Here is a 17721-nt window from a genome sequence, read left to right as displayed (position 1 = left end):
TAGAAAAAACAAAAAAACGAAAAATAATAACAAAGAGAAGTAACTTGTTATTTCTAGCCGGACGAACATTTGTTAATAATTCGTTTTCGATGATCGGCAGATACATTCGCGCGGTTGATGACGTTGAAAATTTGTCGAACCACAGTTAAAAACTGATCTCATTCCAAGCACCTCTCTTCCCTTTTTCATCGTATATCGAATTTCATGTTTTGTTCGGGGAAAAAAAAGTTTTTGTAAAACGTGCTCCCGCGACTCGTTCGAAAAAAAAATTGTTATTAAGTTCTGAAAAGCTTTGGGAAATAGCTTTCGTCAGTTTTGGCCCGTATTCAGCTTTGAAATTTTCAACGACGATTTCTCATGCGTGACGGCCTAACAATACGACTACACTTGCTGTGTTATACTATAACTATACCTAGTGCGGCAAATTTTAGACGTTTATTCGGTTGCGAGTAGCGTCCGTGAAAAGGACGTTGTAACGTGATGGCCCATGCTGACTTGTTAAAATATGATTCCCGGAACCGACCATCCATCCGTTAAAATTATTCAACGCACCTAGGTATTTGTCATTAGCGTACGTTTGTTCGAAGCTGGGTAAACCGTTTGTCTGTACTACCAGCATGACATTTATTGCAACACCAGCTGTACTAGGATTTCTTCTCGGCAAAAAGGGAACACCTGTCATCTCCCTTTCTCTAAGTGTCTCGCAAACTTTCATTTATCTACAGAGAACATTTTTTGATCAACGAGTATACCTTTGAGCTTGTCTACGTTTACAAGAGACTATTCAACCACTCTTGTTAATGAAAATTCAACTAAAAAAATATATTCAAAGGTATTACAAATTTTGACTTTCTAAGATGAAAAGTGTATTATATTAAAAAAGAATTGAAATTTTACGAAGTTAAAATAAGTCAGCAATTAAACTTAAAAAGCATTTTCCAAATATTGACTAAAATGTCGATGTAAATTAACTATTCTATCGATAATATTAGATAACATAAATGAAAACAGTGTATTTTCCACTTTTAAATGGTTTTTCAACCGTGTCTCTACGATGTCTCGTTTCAGAGATATCGTCTTCGAAATATTGTCATTCATAATTGCTTAACACATGTCTTTTGTTGAAAGCGTAATACTAGTAACGCAAAAAGTATTTACTACGAATGAGCACGTGCATTTCTTGCAATTTATGTAGGTCACTATGTCCAAAGAAATAATGTAGGTCAATGAACGAGTCATAAGAAAAACTTAGGATAATTAAACGAGAATATCTCCGGAACAAATTGTCGTAGAGATTTCAAACAAAAATTGTTTTAAAGGATAGTAAATTCTCTATTTTGTTAGAATATTTTTTAACAATTAATATATAATTATTATAAACAATTAAGTATAAATAATTTTTATACTCAATTTTTTTGTAAATTAAACTTTAAAAAGGGAAATATTTTATTATGTTTTTAGTGTTTAAACATTATTATAAGCAATTCGTTATAAACATTATTTTGTAAACAATTCTTTTATGGAATATTTTTTCGAATATTTAAAAGAGAATATAATTCTTTAACCTATTCGAGACGGATTGCACGCCGTGTGTGCAATTGCTTTCCGAGCCGAAAAGACGGTTTGCACACCGTGTATGCAACAATAATAATGAGCAATTATCAGTTATTCTGAGTAAAGTAAGCGTCGAAAGCAGAATTTTTTTTTTAATAATAGTATCTGTAAAGTATAGAGAAACAAAATTTGGTATTGGTTTACATGCAGCTAAAAAAAAAAAAGAAAACATTTTGTTTAGATTTTCGAAATCTACATTTTTAGAAAATATCAATGCAGGAATCCATATATCACATTCCATTTTTCAAAAATATCACCAACAGCAATAGTATAGCCTTTTATTCATACTGCCTAAATGAAACTTATTATCTGAAGAAAAGAAAAAACTTATTATCTTAAGCCTGTGCAGCCTGCGTATTCATAATTTTTTACATGTAAAAAAAATTATCTTTTCTTCTTTTGCGCCATTTTTATCCGTGAATAAATAAAAATAAATAAATTAAATGAATAAATAAAAAAAATAGAACTTAATTTATTTATAAGTAAATAAATTTTTTAATGATGTATTTTTATTTTACCTTACATTGCACACATGGTGTTCAAACCGCTCCTCGCAATAAAAATTTTCCGAAGAGCGAGCTACACACCCGGTGTGCAATGATCTTATTTATGTGAATTCACTAATAAATTGGGTGATTTCCATAGTAAACATATTTTTTAAATAAAAATGAACAATATAAAGAAAAAAAAATTTCGTTCCTGGGGACCGTGTTCGAAAAAAATCGTCTCGAATGAGTTAACATTTTATCGCATTTTTAAAAATTGTTAAACAAATTGTTATAAACAATTAAAATTAAAAAACAATTTTTATTTTTATTTAATATTAGACAAACTACGTTTTATCTTATCAAAGTAACATACGATACTGTTCATAGAAGCGTGATTTTCAAGTTGAGTCGGTTTTATACATGAACGGGAAGGAAGTCAAAGCATCAACGGGAAGAGACAATTTAGAAAGCAGATTGCTGACGAACGTTCAAGGCAGGGACATACATGAGTTTGAAACGTAGATAGAGATGTTCACGAACGATAGAATGCGTGTTCGACACGTGTTCGCAAGAGAATTCATGTACGATATAGTAGGGGTGCTATTTACTCGTAGTAAATCTAAATGCTTGCGTCTGCTAGAATAGAGAAGCGTTACATATAGAGTCCTTGGATTCGAATTAATAGCGTTGGAAGTAAAACGATTGTAGCACGTGCGCATATGTTGTTTAGCAGCAGAAGTAATGGCGATGGTGGTGGTGGTAGTAGTAATAGTAGTAGTAGTAGTAGTAGTAGTAGTAGTAGTAGTAGTAGTAGTAGTAGTAGTAGTAGTAGTAGTGTCTTCTCCTTGAACTATGACATCATGGAAGCCAGTAATCTCCGGAGGCGAGAGATCTTGCACTGGTTTTGATCTTTGTTCCGGTTCACGGTTTCTGCCATGCCGGCGCGTTACGACTTCATGCTCGCAGCTGTTTGCTGCGCGTTAACTTTACGCTCTCTCGCATTTGCAATCTTGAAAGCTCGTCTTGGCTGGCTGCCGGTACTTCATCGAGGCTCTTCGCGTTTCTCTCTTCTTTCTTTCTTTCTCTCCTTCTCCCTCTCCCTCTCTCCCCTATCTCTCTCTTTCAGTTTCTCTTAGTCCGTCTATCTATCTGTGTCTATGTTTTCTCCTTTATTCGTTGCTCGTCTTGATTTTTCATAAATACAGTAGTAATAATTTCTTTTTGAGATTAAATAATACAGTATTTTTATTCCATATAATCATTGTAAAATAATGTAAAACTGAAAAACATGTATTTCTTTTATCACTAAACACATTTATGTGTACATAATAAAATATAGCGAGCAGACCTAAATCGTGCTTGGTTATAAGTCGCAAAAGTGGTTTCCAAGTGATTGGTTGTTGGTATGAAAATAATTGAAAAAGCCTTTAAGACGTAATGTTTTGAAGAAAAAATGTACTTAATTGAATATGAGATAGAGAATTCAATTATTTTTTTATTCGTTAACATTTTGGTTTTTTTTTTATATTTATCGTTAATATCTACTTTAGTGGTCAACAATATTAATGAAATGATAACATAAGATACGTGTTAAAAAGATAAGTGAATAAAAATGAACCTTTTGGTACATTTAGAAAGACATATACTTTTGTAGTTTTCTTAATACATTCTCATTCATGGAATATTAAAATCTAACGAAGCAGACCAACTAACAGTAGAAAAGGCAAGTTGTGGTCGCAGAGAGTACTCTTAATAAAGAAATACGAGCAACGTGAGCAGTGTATTGAGCTAACTATATATTTATCGTGGCGTGCATTGACAGCTTATCGATTACCAATTAGTACTTCTGCCACTATTCGACCGAATTGATGGGTGCTAGGGACGTTTCGTAATCTAATGGCGCTGATGAAGGAAAGGAAGCTGCTGTTGCTGTTAGTCGTATAGTGTAATTTTCGCGAATCAATTAGTACTGAGGCGTCTCAGTCAGTGTATTTCTCTGTTATTTATACTGCGTATACAATTTAACATCTCACAGAGACTGATGATTCATACACGCAAAGCTTTACTCTGATAGATGGAGAAATGAGAAAGTGTACATGAATGAGGAAGAGAGGGAGAGAAACAAAGAGAGAGAGAGAGAGAGAGAGAAAGGAAGGAAGGGGTGGTGGATGGGGCAAGAGGTGGAGAGAAGGATATGCTTACCGCAAACATGGTAAAGCTCGATGAGCCGCATTAGGTAATAATATTACAGCAAATGGACGAATTTCAACGGTGTAAAACGAACAAAACAGCCGCAATAGCCAACCGAGGCAGTGATCAACGCACCACCTAAAACCTTCTACCCTATGAGATACCGCAACGCTTTGCCTCTATAACCAGTGCTGGGCTTTAGCTTTAATCGTGCCAAGGTTCTGCGGGATTCGATTGAATCACCTCTGCAGTAGCTGCGAGATGCACAAGGAATTATCATTTTGAACGTAGCAATTTGTGGAAGAGCTCCGTGGAACCAAAGAGAGACGGGAAGATAAAGAAAGAAGAAAAATATGCAAGAGAAAAAGATAAAAGAGAATGAGAAAGAATGAATGAATTAACATAACGAGCTTGAAGGTAACGTTTATTTTACTTTTCTTTTTATTATTATTATTATTACTAGCATAAACGTTAACAAGCTATTTCTCGATTAAATATAACGAAATGATCATGGAAATATTAGTATTAATATTTACATTAACAGAGTTTATTCACAAACCGCGCACCGAAATTATAATTAATTTAAAATTTAATCTACGGAAATCGCATTAAAACGTGATGTGCGACGGAGCATAAGGTATCATTGGGTCGGCTCGTATTTTTTTTTTCCCCCATTTTCTTTTTTCATTTCGTAGCAATATTCACGACTCCTCTCTCTCTCTCTCTCTCTCTCCCTCTCTTTCTCTCTCATTCTCTTTTACACACCTCGATCGAATTTCAATCGGTCGCACATAAGCTCTCGCAAATTCCAATAATTATGTCGACATATCGCGTACCGTAATTAAACGCAGGAAGCGTGTTGGTTAGGTCGCTATAATTACGACCTGCGTAGAGTGAAAGAGAAAGAAAGAAAGAAAGAGAGAAAGAGAGAGAGAGAAAGGGATATAATACTACTAGGTGGTCAATGTATATCGTAAATTTGAATGTTTCTATGAAACTAAACCGCAAAATTGAGCACAACGCCGCCAGTCTATTTATGCAGAGAATGGATTCCTACTCTTTGTGTTTATGGGGATAAACATTTAAACCGTATCGTTTAATAGTTCAAGAGAAGATTCGTATTGTCTGACTTCCTGAAAGATTAAATTCGTTTATTTAAATTGTCACTTTAGTGTTGAACGACTTGGATCATTTTCTTCTTGTTTTCATACTTTCTCTTCTTTTTTAGTTGTTTTTTGTTTTTATGAACTATTTCTTTTTCTCGTTTATCACTTTTTTTTTGTTATTACGCCAGAGCAATAACATCGCTGTGTTTGTTTTTAATTAACAACGAATGGGTAGACTTTAAATGAAGTGATAAAGAAATGTAAAAAAAGAAAAAGAAAGAATAAAAAAAAACCTTTTTTCGTGAGAGTGCGCCGAAACGTATCGCGGGGCAGTAAATTTAACGAAGACTTCTCTCCTTGAGAAAATTATAATTTTCCCTCTCATAAAGAGCAACTCTCTGTGACGCTAATGCGAGCGTGCATTAGTCGAGAAAAATAGCTTCTTGCCGTAGGAAGACTAAAGAATTTGTATTAACGCAGAGAAGAGCGTTTTTGAGTTTATCGTCAGGAAAATGCCAATTATGGTCACTGTATTTGCGCTTAATTAAAAATCGACGATACATAGTGTATTTATTTTTTTATATTACATTTTTATATAATATTATCAAGTATTTTATAGCGAAAGTTTTCTCAAATGGAAAAATAAATACAAGTATATTTTATACTTTTAATATTTAGGAAAATATCTTGTAAGAATTTAATGGAGCTAAAATTCTTTCTAAATTTTCTAAGAAGATAGAGAAAAAAAGAAAGAAAGAGAGAGGGAGAGAGAGAGAGAGAGAATGAAAGAAGATAAGCCAATTTAGAGTCTTAGTGATCGTGTACTCGATACATCGAAGATAATCCACTAGAGAGTCTTAAATTTATAGAATTGCTCGGGAGTCGCGTTTAAAGCGTTTCTTTTAGGAAACTCAAGGAAATCGATAAAGCTATTCGAATTCCTAAACCGTAGAAAGTTTTGAAAGAAAAACCCATTTCTATAGGAAGAAAAATGCGTACGTCGTGCACCTACGAATCCGCTTTTGAGATTTTCAAGTAGTACGGTATATCAGCATAATAAAATGCCAACGGAGAGTACGAGGATGCGATTATTTCGAAGCCAAAGAAGGGGATGAAAAAAGATTTATGGTTTATCGTGGTTCATTGTGGATCATTAATCGGCTCCTTTATCCATGCAATTATCAACCCATGGAGGGTTTTTTTCTCTCTTTTTTTCATGCGTGAGAAATCGTAGTTAGGTTTTTCTGGGTTATAAAGATGAATTAGAATGAATTATAGATGAACATATTTTTCCTGATAACCTTGAACAAATAAGGTTTTTTTTTATCACTTTTTAATCTTTGTTTCAAGTTAGCACGAGAGCATCGATTAAAAGGAAATTTAACGAATAAGAGAATGAAAAATCAATTGGATGAAAATAGAAGAACGTAAAAGTTTTATTTAATAACAAAATGCTGTTCGGTTCTTTAGTATTAAAAGTCAAACATACATAAATTTTGCATTGCACATTAGAAATAACGTCGACTTCTTATCTCTTCCGTTTCAACGGTTTCCAAGCGAGAGTTTTCGAGTGAACGGTAGAAAAAGTTTTATCCTGGAAGCACATCAGGAATCTATCAACATCGACGAGAATAGAGAGACTTTTTTCTTCGGCCTTCACCGTATACCTATAGATATGATCGTGTATCTGTGAGTGTATAAAAAAGAACATACACATAGTAGAATAAACAAACATCAAATCTGACTGGAATTGTACTAGAACACAAACATCGCGTTCTTATTGCGATTTTCAAAATGTTTAATCAAATTATATTTGTTATAAAGATAAGAAAAAATAGTATAAAACGAAAGAAAATACTGTTGAGCTTCATTCAATCGTTGTACAATCGAAAGTCACTCTGATAAACCATGAAACATAATCATGAAATTAGATTAATGTGAATAAAAATGAAAGAAATTGCAGAATCTCAAGGATTCGTCGTATAGTCTTGAACATAATCAGAGTTTAAATTCGAGTCATCTATGAATTGCGAAGCGAGTTCGACAGGAAGGAAAAGTTCCATGGCGTGGAATGCCATTTAATCGATTCAGCGCGTCCCTGAAGTTCTTTAACCGAGCCACAAATGATCGCGCACGCCACTGAAACTCGGTTGTACCTTGATAGAAAGAGACAGAGGATGCACTCGAGATAAATGAGAGAAAGCTAGCCCTTCGGTGTCCGAACTTTGAAGAAAATACATTTACTTGAAGATCGTGCTGCAAATTTAGAATTTTTTCCTCCATAAGTGCCAGAATTATTTTCTAATAAAAATAGTCTTATTAAAAATATAATAATAAATAATGTTCATGATAAAACTTAGTTAAGATTGTTTCCAAAGAGCATATATTTTTCTCATTATTAGACAATTTACATCTTTAAACCAAGAAAAATAAATAAAAAAAAAGGAAAAAGAAAAAACTAGACAGAACTAGAAAAATGAGACAAGAGAAATTCAAGAAAACAAACAATTTCTATCTTCTGTATAGTTTTAATGTCGACGATATTGATACTTAAAATTATCTGTATCAACTAATGCATCGATCGAAAGGAAAGCGGTAATCAATGTGAAACCATTTCTCTGTTAGCTAAGGGAAGAATTATCACGATGGAAGAAAATACAGTATATTTTCTCGAGAAAAATAACAAAGTTCAGAAAAGCCCTTTTGGTCATTTTAAAACATATCATTCGAATATCGTTATTAGTATGATAGATAAGAACAATTACGCTTGACTATCATCGAACTATAGCAAGTATCATTAACGACAAAGTTAAACTCGAGATAAAGATCTAAGATATCTCTCCAAAAATTCCCAAGAGCATAAAACTTAAAATGTATCGGAAGGAACAGGAGGCGAATCACGTCAGAAATAAAATTAAAAAAGAAAAAAAAAGAAAACAAGAGATAGAGAAGAAGAGGAAAATGGTGTTGAAGATTGTAAGAGTTGTTCATGATGCAACTACTTTCCGGTAGTTTTCAATCATACGAGTTGGCGTTCCTCGCTCTTGAAGTAAAATATAAGGTTGGTTCAGAGCGAGTAGTTAGAGCACAAGTCAAACAAGGGAGTATAAAGCACTGCGGGAGTTCCGAAGCTTTTGCGTAGAATTGCCAGAAGCAAAAGTGTGAGGGAGAGAGAGAGAGAAAAAGAAGGGGAGGAAGGCAGAAGAGTTGCTAAAAAAGATCGTAGGAATGATGGTAAGGGTTAGTTCAATGCGATATAAAACGAAAGAAATGGGAATGCAGTTGATGGTGGGAGAAAGTAAAGAAAGAGAGGCTAGTGGAAAAGGGAAAGGATGTTCGGGGCGTACACGTAGGAAGTTCATTCGAATAGATTTCATTTTCCCAAGTGAGAGTTTTCACGATGTTATTCCTTGGGAGTGTAACTACTTCCTGAATCGAGATAGTTATAGTGAGCAGAAGTACTGGGCAGTAGCCGAGGTGAGAAAGCACCCTTAGAATTTCCATGCTAGTAACTGCAACCTACCTAAGTAATTAACTATCCACCAAACTGTGCTTCACTTACGAGGCTAGGTCGAAATCACGTTGGCGATGGTGTACCCTTCTATATACTATGTTCCTAGTATCGACGAAGGGAGAGAAAAGGGGCGAAGAGCATAGTAAGAGGATAGGGATGAAAGGGAGGACTTGCTTCTGCTTTAATATTTCCTACTAGTATCATCGAACTTGTTACGTTCAAGATGTTCTTTGGATAGAGATAAGGTTACTGGTTTGTTTAGTAAGTTACAAAAGATTGCAAAATTTTTTGTTTACAATGAGATTATTCTTGAGAAATCAAAAAGGAAAAAATGATTTTGGTTTTATTTATTCTTTTCAGTTTTTATTCTTATCTTCAGTTAGGTTGCATGTAAGGCTTGTCTTAGTTGAAAAATTCTTACGATAAAAGTAAGTAAATTAGACGTGCGTCGATGTGTAACTTCGTGGACATAAATGCGATTATTAGAAAAAATTGGTAGAAAAATAAAAAAAATATCACTTGTGCTGATCACACGTGTTAGAAGTGAAACCTTCAAAAAACTAAGTTTCGAGAGAATAAGTCGAATGTACAGTATCAAGAGTAAGATAATTGTAGGATTTATTTATTATAATATTGTTACCATATATATCAAAGGGCACCGGTATGATCTTGTGATGGGAGTAAATGACAAAAACTATCACTTTCATAACTGTATCAATTAACACTTAGCCGACCGAACGCCTTACAAAAACCTCTACAGTTTCCACCGCGCTCGAGAAAGCCAAACTGCGCTCTCCACCGCGCATTTTTCTGAAGTAGTGTTTTAGAAAATAATTTTATGGTTGGCAAAGACTCCATCGGAAATCCTTAAAATAAAGAGCCATAATAATGAGCAATAAAAGATTTCAAAAATTGAAAATAGAGGTTAGTTAAAACTTGAGATTTTAGAAAAAAATGAGTTTTTAAAATTTTTTTCCTATTGTTCCACCACTTCAAAAAATTAAAAAAAATTCCTGAGTGTAGAGGAGTATAAAAGACATTTTCTGACGAGTTTTGGTGAGTGACATATTCCAAAAAAGCTAAAAAAAAAAAAGATTTTAATTTTCTTTCGTCCGCCAAAAATCGGCTTTTCGTTTCAATATTATGATAATATTTTTTTTTCATGTCTTGGACTCCTAAGAACTAGAAAAAAAATCATCATTGATTAATTTTGAATTTTACTATAAAAATAAAAATAAAATCGAAAAAACAGGTTTTTTGAAAATCTTGAGAACCATTTGAGTAAAAGAGCTAAAATGTGAGGTGAATTATTTTTATTTGACACCAAATCGATCCCCCAAGTGCGAGTCAAAAAAGCCACGGGGGCAGATTTTCCATACTTATCCGGCTATATCCTTTGTATATCTCTATTTTTCTCATACAAAATTTCTTACTCAAATTTTTATTTTAATATATTCATATTTTCTTACACTTCAAAAGCATAAGAAAATAATAAATAGGATTAATAATTTTTGCAAAATTCTGTTAAAATTTAAATTAAAAGTTAAGTAAATGTATGAATTCTTCTTAATTGAACTCTGACATTTTAATAATACGTTCTTTGTACCTCTATAAATATACGCAAGTTGTCAAATATTTCCCTCCATATGTAAATTTTCAAAAATTTTTCGCAACTTTTCCAGGTTCTGACACCCCTTTGTCGTCAACTTACACGTCTGACATTTTTCCCCGTGCTTTCTCTCATGTTTCTGGATATCTACGTAAATTTTCAGTCATATTTCTAGTTATTTATTTTATTACCAAAATTAACAATTTTGGGGACCCGGCCCCTCCCTTTAATTTTAATGAAAGCTGTCTGACAATCGGGCTACACTTTTGCCGATACCGTTTCAAACCTTTTTTAGGTAAAAAATTTACTCTGTAAAAAATTTTCTTTGGAAAACCGATTTTGATCGGTTGCCACCTCTAGGTCTATAAAGCTGTATCGATGCAACTGTGATGAAAGGTTGTTGCTCTTTTTTGATCTTAATATAACAAAAATTTAGAATTTTTTTTGTAGAATGATAGGCCTTTTATACCTTTTACTTGTCACAGGGGAGCTAGGAGAAGGAACAGTCTCAAATGGAAATCAGAATATACGCGAGAAAACACAACATTGAAAGTTTTATTAGGATTTCGATTTTTTTTTTTTTTAAATAGTAATAGTAATAGTAATAATGATAATCAAACGTGAACACGTCATCGATTAAGCCATTTGTTTTTTTTCTCTTTTCTGAGTAAAACAAATTTTTCAAATGGAACTTCTGTTGGAAGGATGTTTCACATTCAGCTAAATTCCGTCTGTTATGGCCGAAATTCCTCAACTAAGAGTCCTCTGGCAATTTGTTTATGCTATGAAGTGGAGAATAAAGGGTTAGGTTAAGGTGTAAAATAAAACACGTGATTGAGCCAACCAAAGAAACAATGCCTTTTTTATTGGCTCGTCAGGGAAAAGCCTTGCGGCATAAAAACCCTTGATTATACAATAAGAATGCACCACGTGGTGTTACCACGAAGGAAAATACCGTCGATGTGAAATATATATATATATTGGAAAGATTTCACCTCTCGCACTCCGCAAATATAGCGATCACAACCTTAAGGATTGTGATGTTGAATGGGCTCACTTTCACGAGTCTCGAAGATTAGGATATTCTCTTCGTTGTCCTTTGTGAATTCTTAAAGCCTCTATAATCCCTCAAGATGTGTAGTCGTAGGCGTCCGGTGAAGAATAGAAAGAATGCCCCTTTGTACTGGCCCAGCAGGACGTACGTACTAGGGCTATGAGAAGTGGGGATGCGAGAGGCGGGGGTAGCTAGAGAAGCGCTTCGATAGTTACTGGTGGTTGATCGATGCTCACAGTAAGTATCGATCTAGAATCCTAATCGATGGAAGCGGATGCGCGCGAGTTTCGAATACCGCTAATCACCGTACGATCCTTTCGGATCGTACAATATATTTTAGAAAAAATTATAATATATGTAGAAAAAAAAACTAGTATTCAGTTCTTTTCGTTATATTTTATTTTCTGGAAAGGAAAATTCTATTCAGAAACTAATGGGAAAGTTTAGGAGGGCCATAAAACCATAAACAAACATAAGAATTATCGCGATATATTAGTGCAATAAAAACCCTTTGTGCAGTGTCGGGACCCTTTGAAGAATTTCGGATTCCTATGTAAACATATGCGATACCATAAAAGAGATAACATTCCGATGTTCCAGATCAAGTTTCTTTATGCATAGTTTCCACTATTAAAAACTATAGGCTGTACCTATCGGTGGATTATGAGGTTAATCCTTATGCTATTGGTCAATAAGATTTATAATCTCCCTCCCTCTCAAAAGGGGTGTAGCTCATTTCCGATATAAATATGTGGAAAGAAGTAAGAAAATGTCCTTAAAGCTCAGTCTGTATCTGTATTCAGTTAGTCCGTCTGTATCTGTCCTTAGTCTTCAGTCCTGAGTTAGTCAGTCTGTATCAGTCCTTAGTTAGTCAGTCTTTAGTCTTCAGTATCTGTCTGTGTGTTATATCTGTAACTCTTTTGCATTCTGTATTTTCTGTAACTACGCCACTTTGTGTAAACTTATGTAAATACCGCTCGACATCACATCATCATAATTTAATAAACTATATTATATCATCTTCAGTTATATATATTTCTCTCTCTCTCTCTGTCTGAAATCACCCCCACATATAAATAATTGCAATGTTATAATAAAAAAGGTATGTTCACGCGGAAATATCCTCTATATCCCGATAATTTATTCAAGAAGCAAAGTAAATATTAAAAATATATTATGTGTACGTAGAGATACTTTTAATAATTTCAGTTCTACATTAGAGTGTAAATGTATAAACAAAAAAATAATAAATAATTTAATATTATTGTCAAAATAAAATACTGAAGAAATCTCACTTCAGTCGCGTGTAAGTTCAACCCACATTTCAATTTTATCTTATTTTCGGTTAATATTTTCAATTAGCACGTAGCAACATGTTATTAATAGTCAGACAAAAATAGTTGGAAAAGATATATTCGATTAAAATTTACTTAATTCAATAAAAATGAATATGAAAGAATAACGGACGATGAAACAACCGGGTGGGGTTGGTAATGAGACGGAAAGCCCATACAATTTTCAAGATTCTTTGTGCATGGGATAGACTTGCTATCAGACTGTAGCACCCTTAACGATACGCGTGTTAGGAGCTTTGAAAGGGCACTGGATGAATACTATAGAAGTGTGTTTGAGACACCCTTCGAAGCAACGAAGAAGAAGGGTTTTACGCACAATGTGTCCTTCCTTGCATCGATCGATTTTCTTTGTCACCGAGACGTCTGCGGAAAGGAATTGCTTATGCATATTTACGAAGGATCGCAAATACATTCTCTAAGTTCGTTCCAGATGTTAGGCGAAAGATTAATGCGAGGTAAAGGTACGACAGCAAACGAAAGTAAAAAAAAACTTTTTCGAGTGGAAAGATCAACGAATTGTAAGGATAAGGAAATAGCGTAGAAATTAAACGAACGTTCTTTTAATTAAAACAAGATCATCGAAGACTTAACGTTATTTAAATAAATTAATAATATATTAATATAATAGCAATATATAATATAATAGCAAAGAGTTTTGTGCAATAGATTAATAATAGATGAATGTATTTTACGAGTTCAAAGCTCAAGGAAACTATTGAACGATAACTTCGTTAATTGGTTAATACTTAAGTGAACGAGGGAATAGGTCATCTTTTATGGTTATAACGTAGGGTCACGCAGGGAGCTTTCCAATCATATTTAACGATTTCAATAATAACGTTAATAATATAGTTAACGGTTCGCAGAGCTACTAGCAATCAGAGTGCTCAAACAAGTTTAGTAATGTTCTCTTTTCCTCCATCCCTCTTTCTCTCTCTCCCACCCTCTCTCTCTCTCTCTCTATCTTTCTCCTTCCTCATTTTTCTGTTTCTTTCTTTATGCATTTAATGAACAGATGGACGATTTATGCTATTGGATTGTTCTTGTCTCATTAGGAACAATGAAGTAGAAATTTTGATGCGTAACTCACTTTGTTATCGATCAAACAAAAAGAATCATCGAAGAAAAGAATGTAAGCCTTCCTGTTAGGATATCTTTAACTAGTATGTTCGGTACCTGGCTCAACTGAACGAACGAAGGAACGTTAAATTATTCGAGGAAAATCCTAGTCGCAAGACAACGACGATTTCGTACGTGTAATGAAGGGTCGGTTTCCTTCTTTAAGACGAAAAAGGTAGTAGTCCATCATGGCGAAATCCGATTTAATGCCACCTAATGGCGCCCGAAATTACAAGCCTAACTCGATCATTACGATAGTCTGTAGAGACTAACTATTAAAAATATTTTTCATTCTTTTTTCTTCTCCTCATTTTCTTCTCAATACCTGTCCTCCTAAATTTTATTACATATTTTTTATCTTTGAATTTAAATTTTGTTTTTATTTATTTTTTTTATTTATTATTTTCTTTATACTAGTTTCCTTTTCCCGTTAGTTAAGCGCGTAATGTAATATTGGTTATACAATACAATACGGCAATGTTTTACATACGATGTAAACATCGCGTCCAGTCGATAAAAATTACGCGGAAAAAGCGGTAAATCAAGGAACGCTTGGCGTATTTATTCGCAACACGAATATATTGTATCTCATGTTCCATGGAATAGAGAGATCGAAAGAGAGAGAGAGAGAGAGAAAGAGGGAGCGTAGAACGTCCCGATATTTTCGACAGGATCGTAAATAAGCTAGTCGATGCAAGGATTGGTGCGTTCATCGAAATTGCGCGCTATCGATACGAGACTACAGTTGCAGAACATACATATGATAGAAAAAGACAACAAGAAAGAAAAGAAAAGAGATAAAAACGTAACATACATTTATTTTTATCCGTTGTTCACGGATACAACACCTTGTTTTCTATTTTTCTCCTTTTCCCTCGTAGAAGAAGAAGATGATGAAGAAGAGAGAAGGAAAGAAGAAGAGAGAAGGAAAGAAGAAGAAAGATTAAGCGTAAATCGAGGGAAAATTCTTTGAAGAAAGAATCGAAAGTCCCAGTCATAAATCTTGGTAGCGCTGCTCTTTCGGAAGACTTTCGGATTTTACGCTTAATCATGGATTATCCGAATCAAAGGAATTCGACCAACGGCCTCAATTCTGATATAAAGGAGAATCGAATAGAAGGAAGGGAGGAGGGAGATAGAGAGAGAGATAAAGAGAGAGAGAGAGAGCTTTAGAAAAAGGTAAAAAAGAGGAATGAAGGAAGGAAGAAAGAAAAAATCGAAAAAGAGAATAAATAGAAGGAAGAGGACTGAAAAAGATCCTTCTGAGAGGGCATAGTCCAAGAGTCCATCCGTCTCTAACAGGCCGTAATATCGCGTTTAAAGGCAGCGACACTTCCATGTGTCCCTCTCGGCATAACGTATTCGTGGACCCTCGTTAACGCGAAACAATAGGTATTCGGATTTCGTCCAATTCATTTATCACGCGCACTCTCGCGGACGGTAACTGCATAGGACGAGGATGGAGAAAAAAAAGTAATGGAAAAATCTCACTTTACCCTCATCCCTATATTCCTGCAGCCTTTTTTTCCTCTTTCTCTCTCTTTCTCTCTCTTTCTGTCTCTTTCTCTCTCTTCGTTTTACTCTTCGAAAGAGAGTGGCATTGCCAAGAATTCCACAGCTAATCCTACGCTTAATCTCTTATGTTATCGTGCTTTACTATCCGAAACATTTCATTTCTGATTCTCGTCGACAAATACGAGTTGTTCATCTTTCTCTTTTTCTCGTATCTATTTTTTTTACTTTCTTTCCTTCTTTCTTACTTCACGGTTTTCCTTTTATCTTAATGAAATTTTTATTTTACCCAAGCGACGCCGACGTCGCGAAAGAAAAGAGAACACAAGAGAAAATAAGAATAACTTTTTATGGTTGTATTAGTAATAACAGTAGTAGTAGCGGTAGTAGTAGTAGTTAGTTAGTTATAGGAAAAGGTAGAGTTCCTTCTAACATAGAAAAGTGTGCGTGCTTCGATTACTTTGATATACTTCCGAAGTACCTTTGAAAACGTTTTCATATTACCTACCTGCCTCGCGCAACCCGATCTCTATTTCGTGCGGCACGCAACAGGATTTTCAACGGGAGTCCGCAGAAAGATCTGCGCTGATATTGCGTTTCTTGATTCCCGAGTGGTTCTCGATGCAAGGAAATCGTTTCGCCCTTTGCGATACAAAGGTATAGGAAACGAGCAATTTTCTTTCTTGTCCTGTTGAAAACTTTTTACATGCTTTAGCGTTTCGTCGGTTGAAGAAATGTATACTATTCGATGTTTACGTAAAGTAGAAAAAATTCTCTGGAATAACCTATTGCAAAGGTTGACGTATTTTCCGAGAAACGGTCATATGTAGGATAAACTTACATTGAGAAGAAAAAGAGGGAAAGATTGAGAGATAGATAGAATAGAAATAGATAGATAGAAAAAGAAATATTTCATAGTAGACACATCTAACGAGAAATGCTTATCCTAATCGCGGATCTGCTTCGCGGACTACTTGAACGTTTCAAATACTTGATCCCAACATTGTAATAGCCCAGGTCTTGAGGTACTTATTAATAACAAGTTGCCTGAAGCATCTTCGTGGCGTAAGAGCAAAACTGCTACGCGGTTGGTTACCCTAAACGTGCCAGTCTTGATAAGAGCCGAATTAGTGGCGCCACGTTGGAGCTTAGCAATTAGTCAGGAAGCACGGACGTGCCAAAAGCTCGCTAAACTCGTGCTCTTCGTCCCACAACTGAGAGCTTGCGTTCACGAAAGAGAACTTCTCCAAGACTTTGGGTGTAAATCAGCAATGTAGTCCTACTCCTCGATTTTACCAGGATACCCGGTACATTCAACGGACCAACGTTCTCTCACACATACGTGTATATATATATCTACGTATACGAGAGATTACTGTGCAGTGAGTTACTTGTGGATTAATATCTCTACTTTCTCTTCGTTTCCATTCAAACCCCTTCATTCTCATACTATCTAGTATCGAGGACTGTTACATTCAGGTCTCCTCTCAACCATATACATACGTATACGTTTAAATATATTAAAGTGCTTGTCTGCGAATTCACGTTTTCATTCTTCATTGATACACGCCACGGTTAGTCTGTAGTAGGTAATACCATTGCTGCGTCGGCAGTACCCTTTCCGATTTATGGCTCTATAGGTATATGTTATTTCGATGCTTCTCTTCGTCTCTCTTTTACTTACCATCTTCTAGTAGCCAATCGCATGTGTGTAAATGTGTAACACTAGAAATCGATGATCATCAACGACGATTGGAAAACATTTAAACAATATATCATTTAGGTATATAGATTTGAATGTTAAAAGTTACATAATAATTATATCTTTTCTAATATACCACAATTAGTAGAAAATACGTATAATTGATACGATAGCATATACGAATACATAGACATACGAATGCATACGGTTACAAGCGAAGCGTTCTAATCCAGCGTTCCGGCAGCTTCAACTGTCAGTGCAATAAGTCACAAATTATCCTATGACCATTCCCTTTTCACATGGATTAGCGTTAACTCCGGTAACAAACAGTAACGGTGGCCATCTCGTGAACGTGCGCACGCCCGTTCACGGCCTGCTAATCCTGAATTTAGGAACGACGCGTTGATACCGCGAATTCCGAAAGTCCAAAGGATTTGCCAACTGAGTGAGAGGGATGG

The 17721-nt window shown here is 34.8% G+C and overlaps 1 protein-coding gene and 1 long non-coding RNA gene across 6 annotated transcripts in view; one reads left to right on the top strand and one right to left on the bottom strand.

Moving 5' to 3' along the window:
* sfl (N-deacetylase and N-sulfotransferase sfl) overlaps positions 1-17721 on the bottom strand; it is a 500037-nt gene that overhangs the window by 405764 nt on the left and 76552 nt on the right. The gene's annotated exons all lie outside the window — the stretch shown is intronic.
* LOC107073408 (uncharacterized) overlaps positions 2790-17721 on the top strand; it is a 35035-nt gene continuing 20103 nt past the window's right edge. The window contains exon 1 of the long non-coding RNA XR_016175879.1: positions 2790-4709. This is a non-coding gene — a long non-coding RNA (uncharacterized LOC107073408). The remainder of the gene's footprint in view (positions 4710-17721) is intronic.

Source organism: Polistes dominula, unplaced genomic scaffold (genome assembly GCF_049000335.1).
Source record: "Polistes dominula isolate Pdom_NZ unplaced genomic scaffold, Pdom_raw_medaka contig_15, whole genome shotgun sequence".
Lineage (NCBI taxonomy): Eukaryota > Metazoa > Arthropoda > Insecta > Hymenoptera > Vespidae > Polistes > Polistes dominula.
The sequence above is the reverse complement of the archived record's forward strand: the minus strand, read 5'-3'. Positions and strand labels throughout refer to the sequence as shown.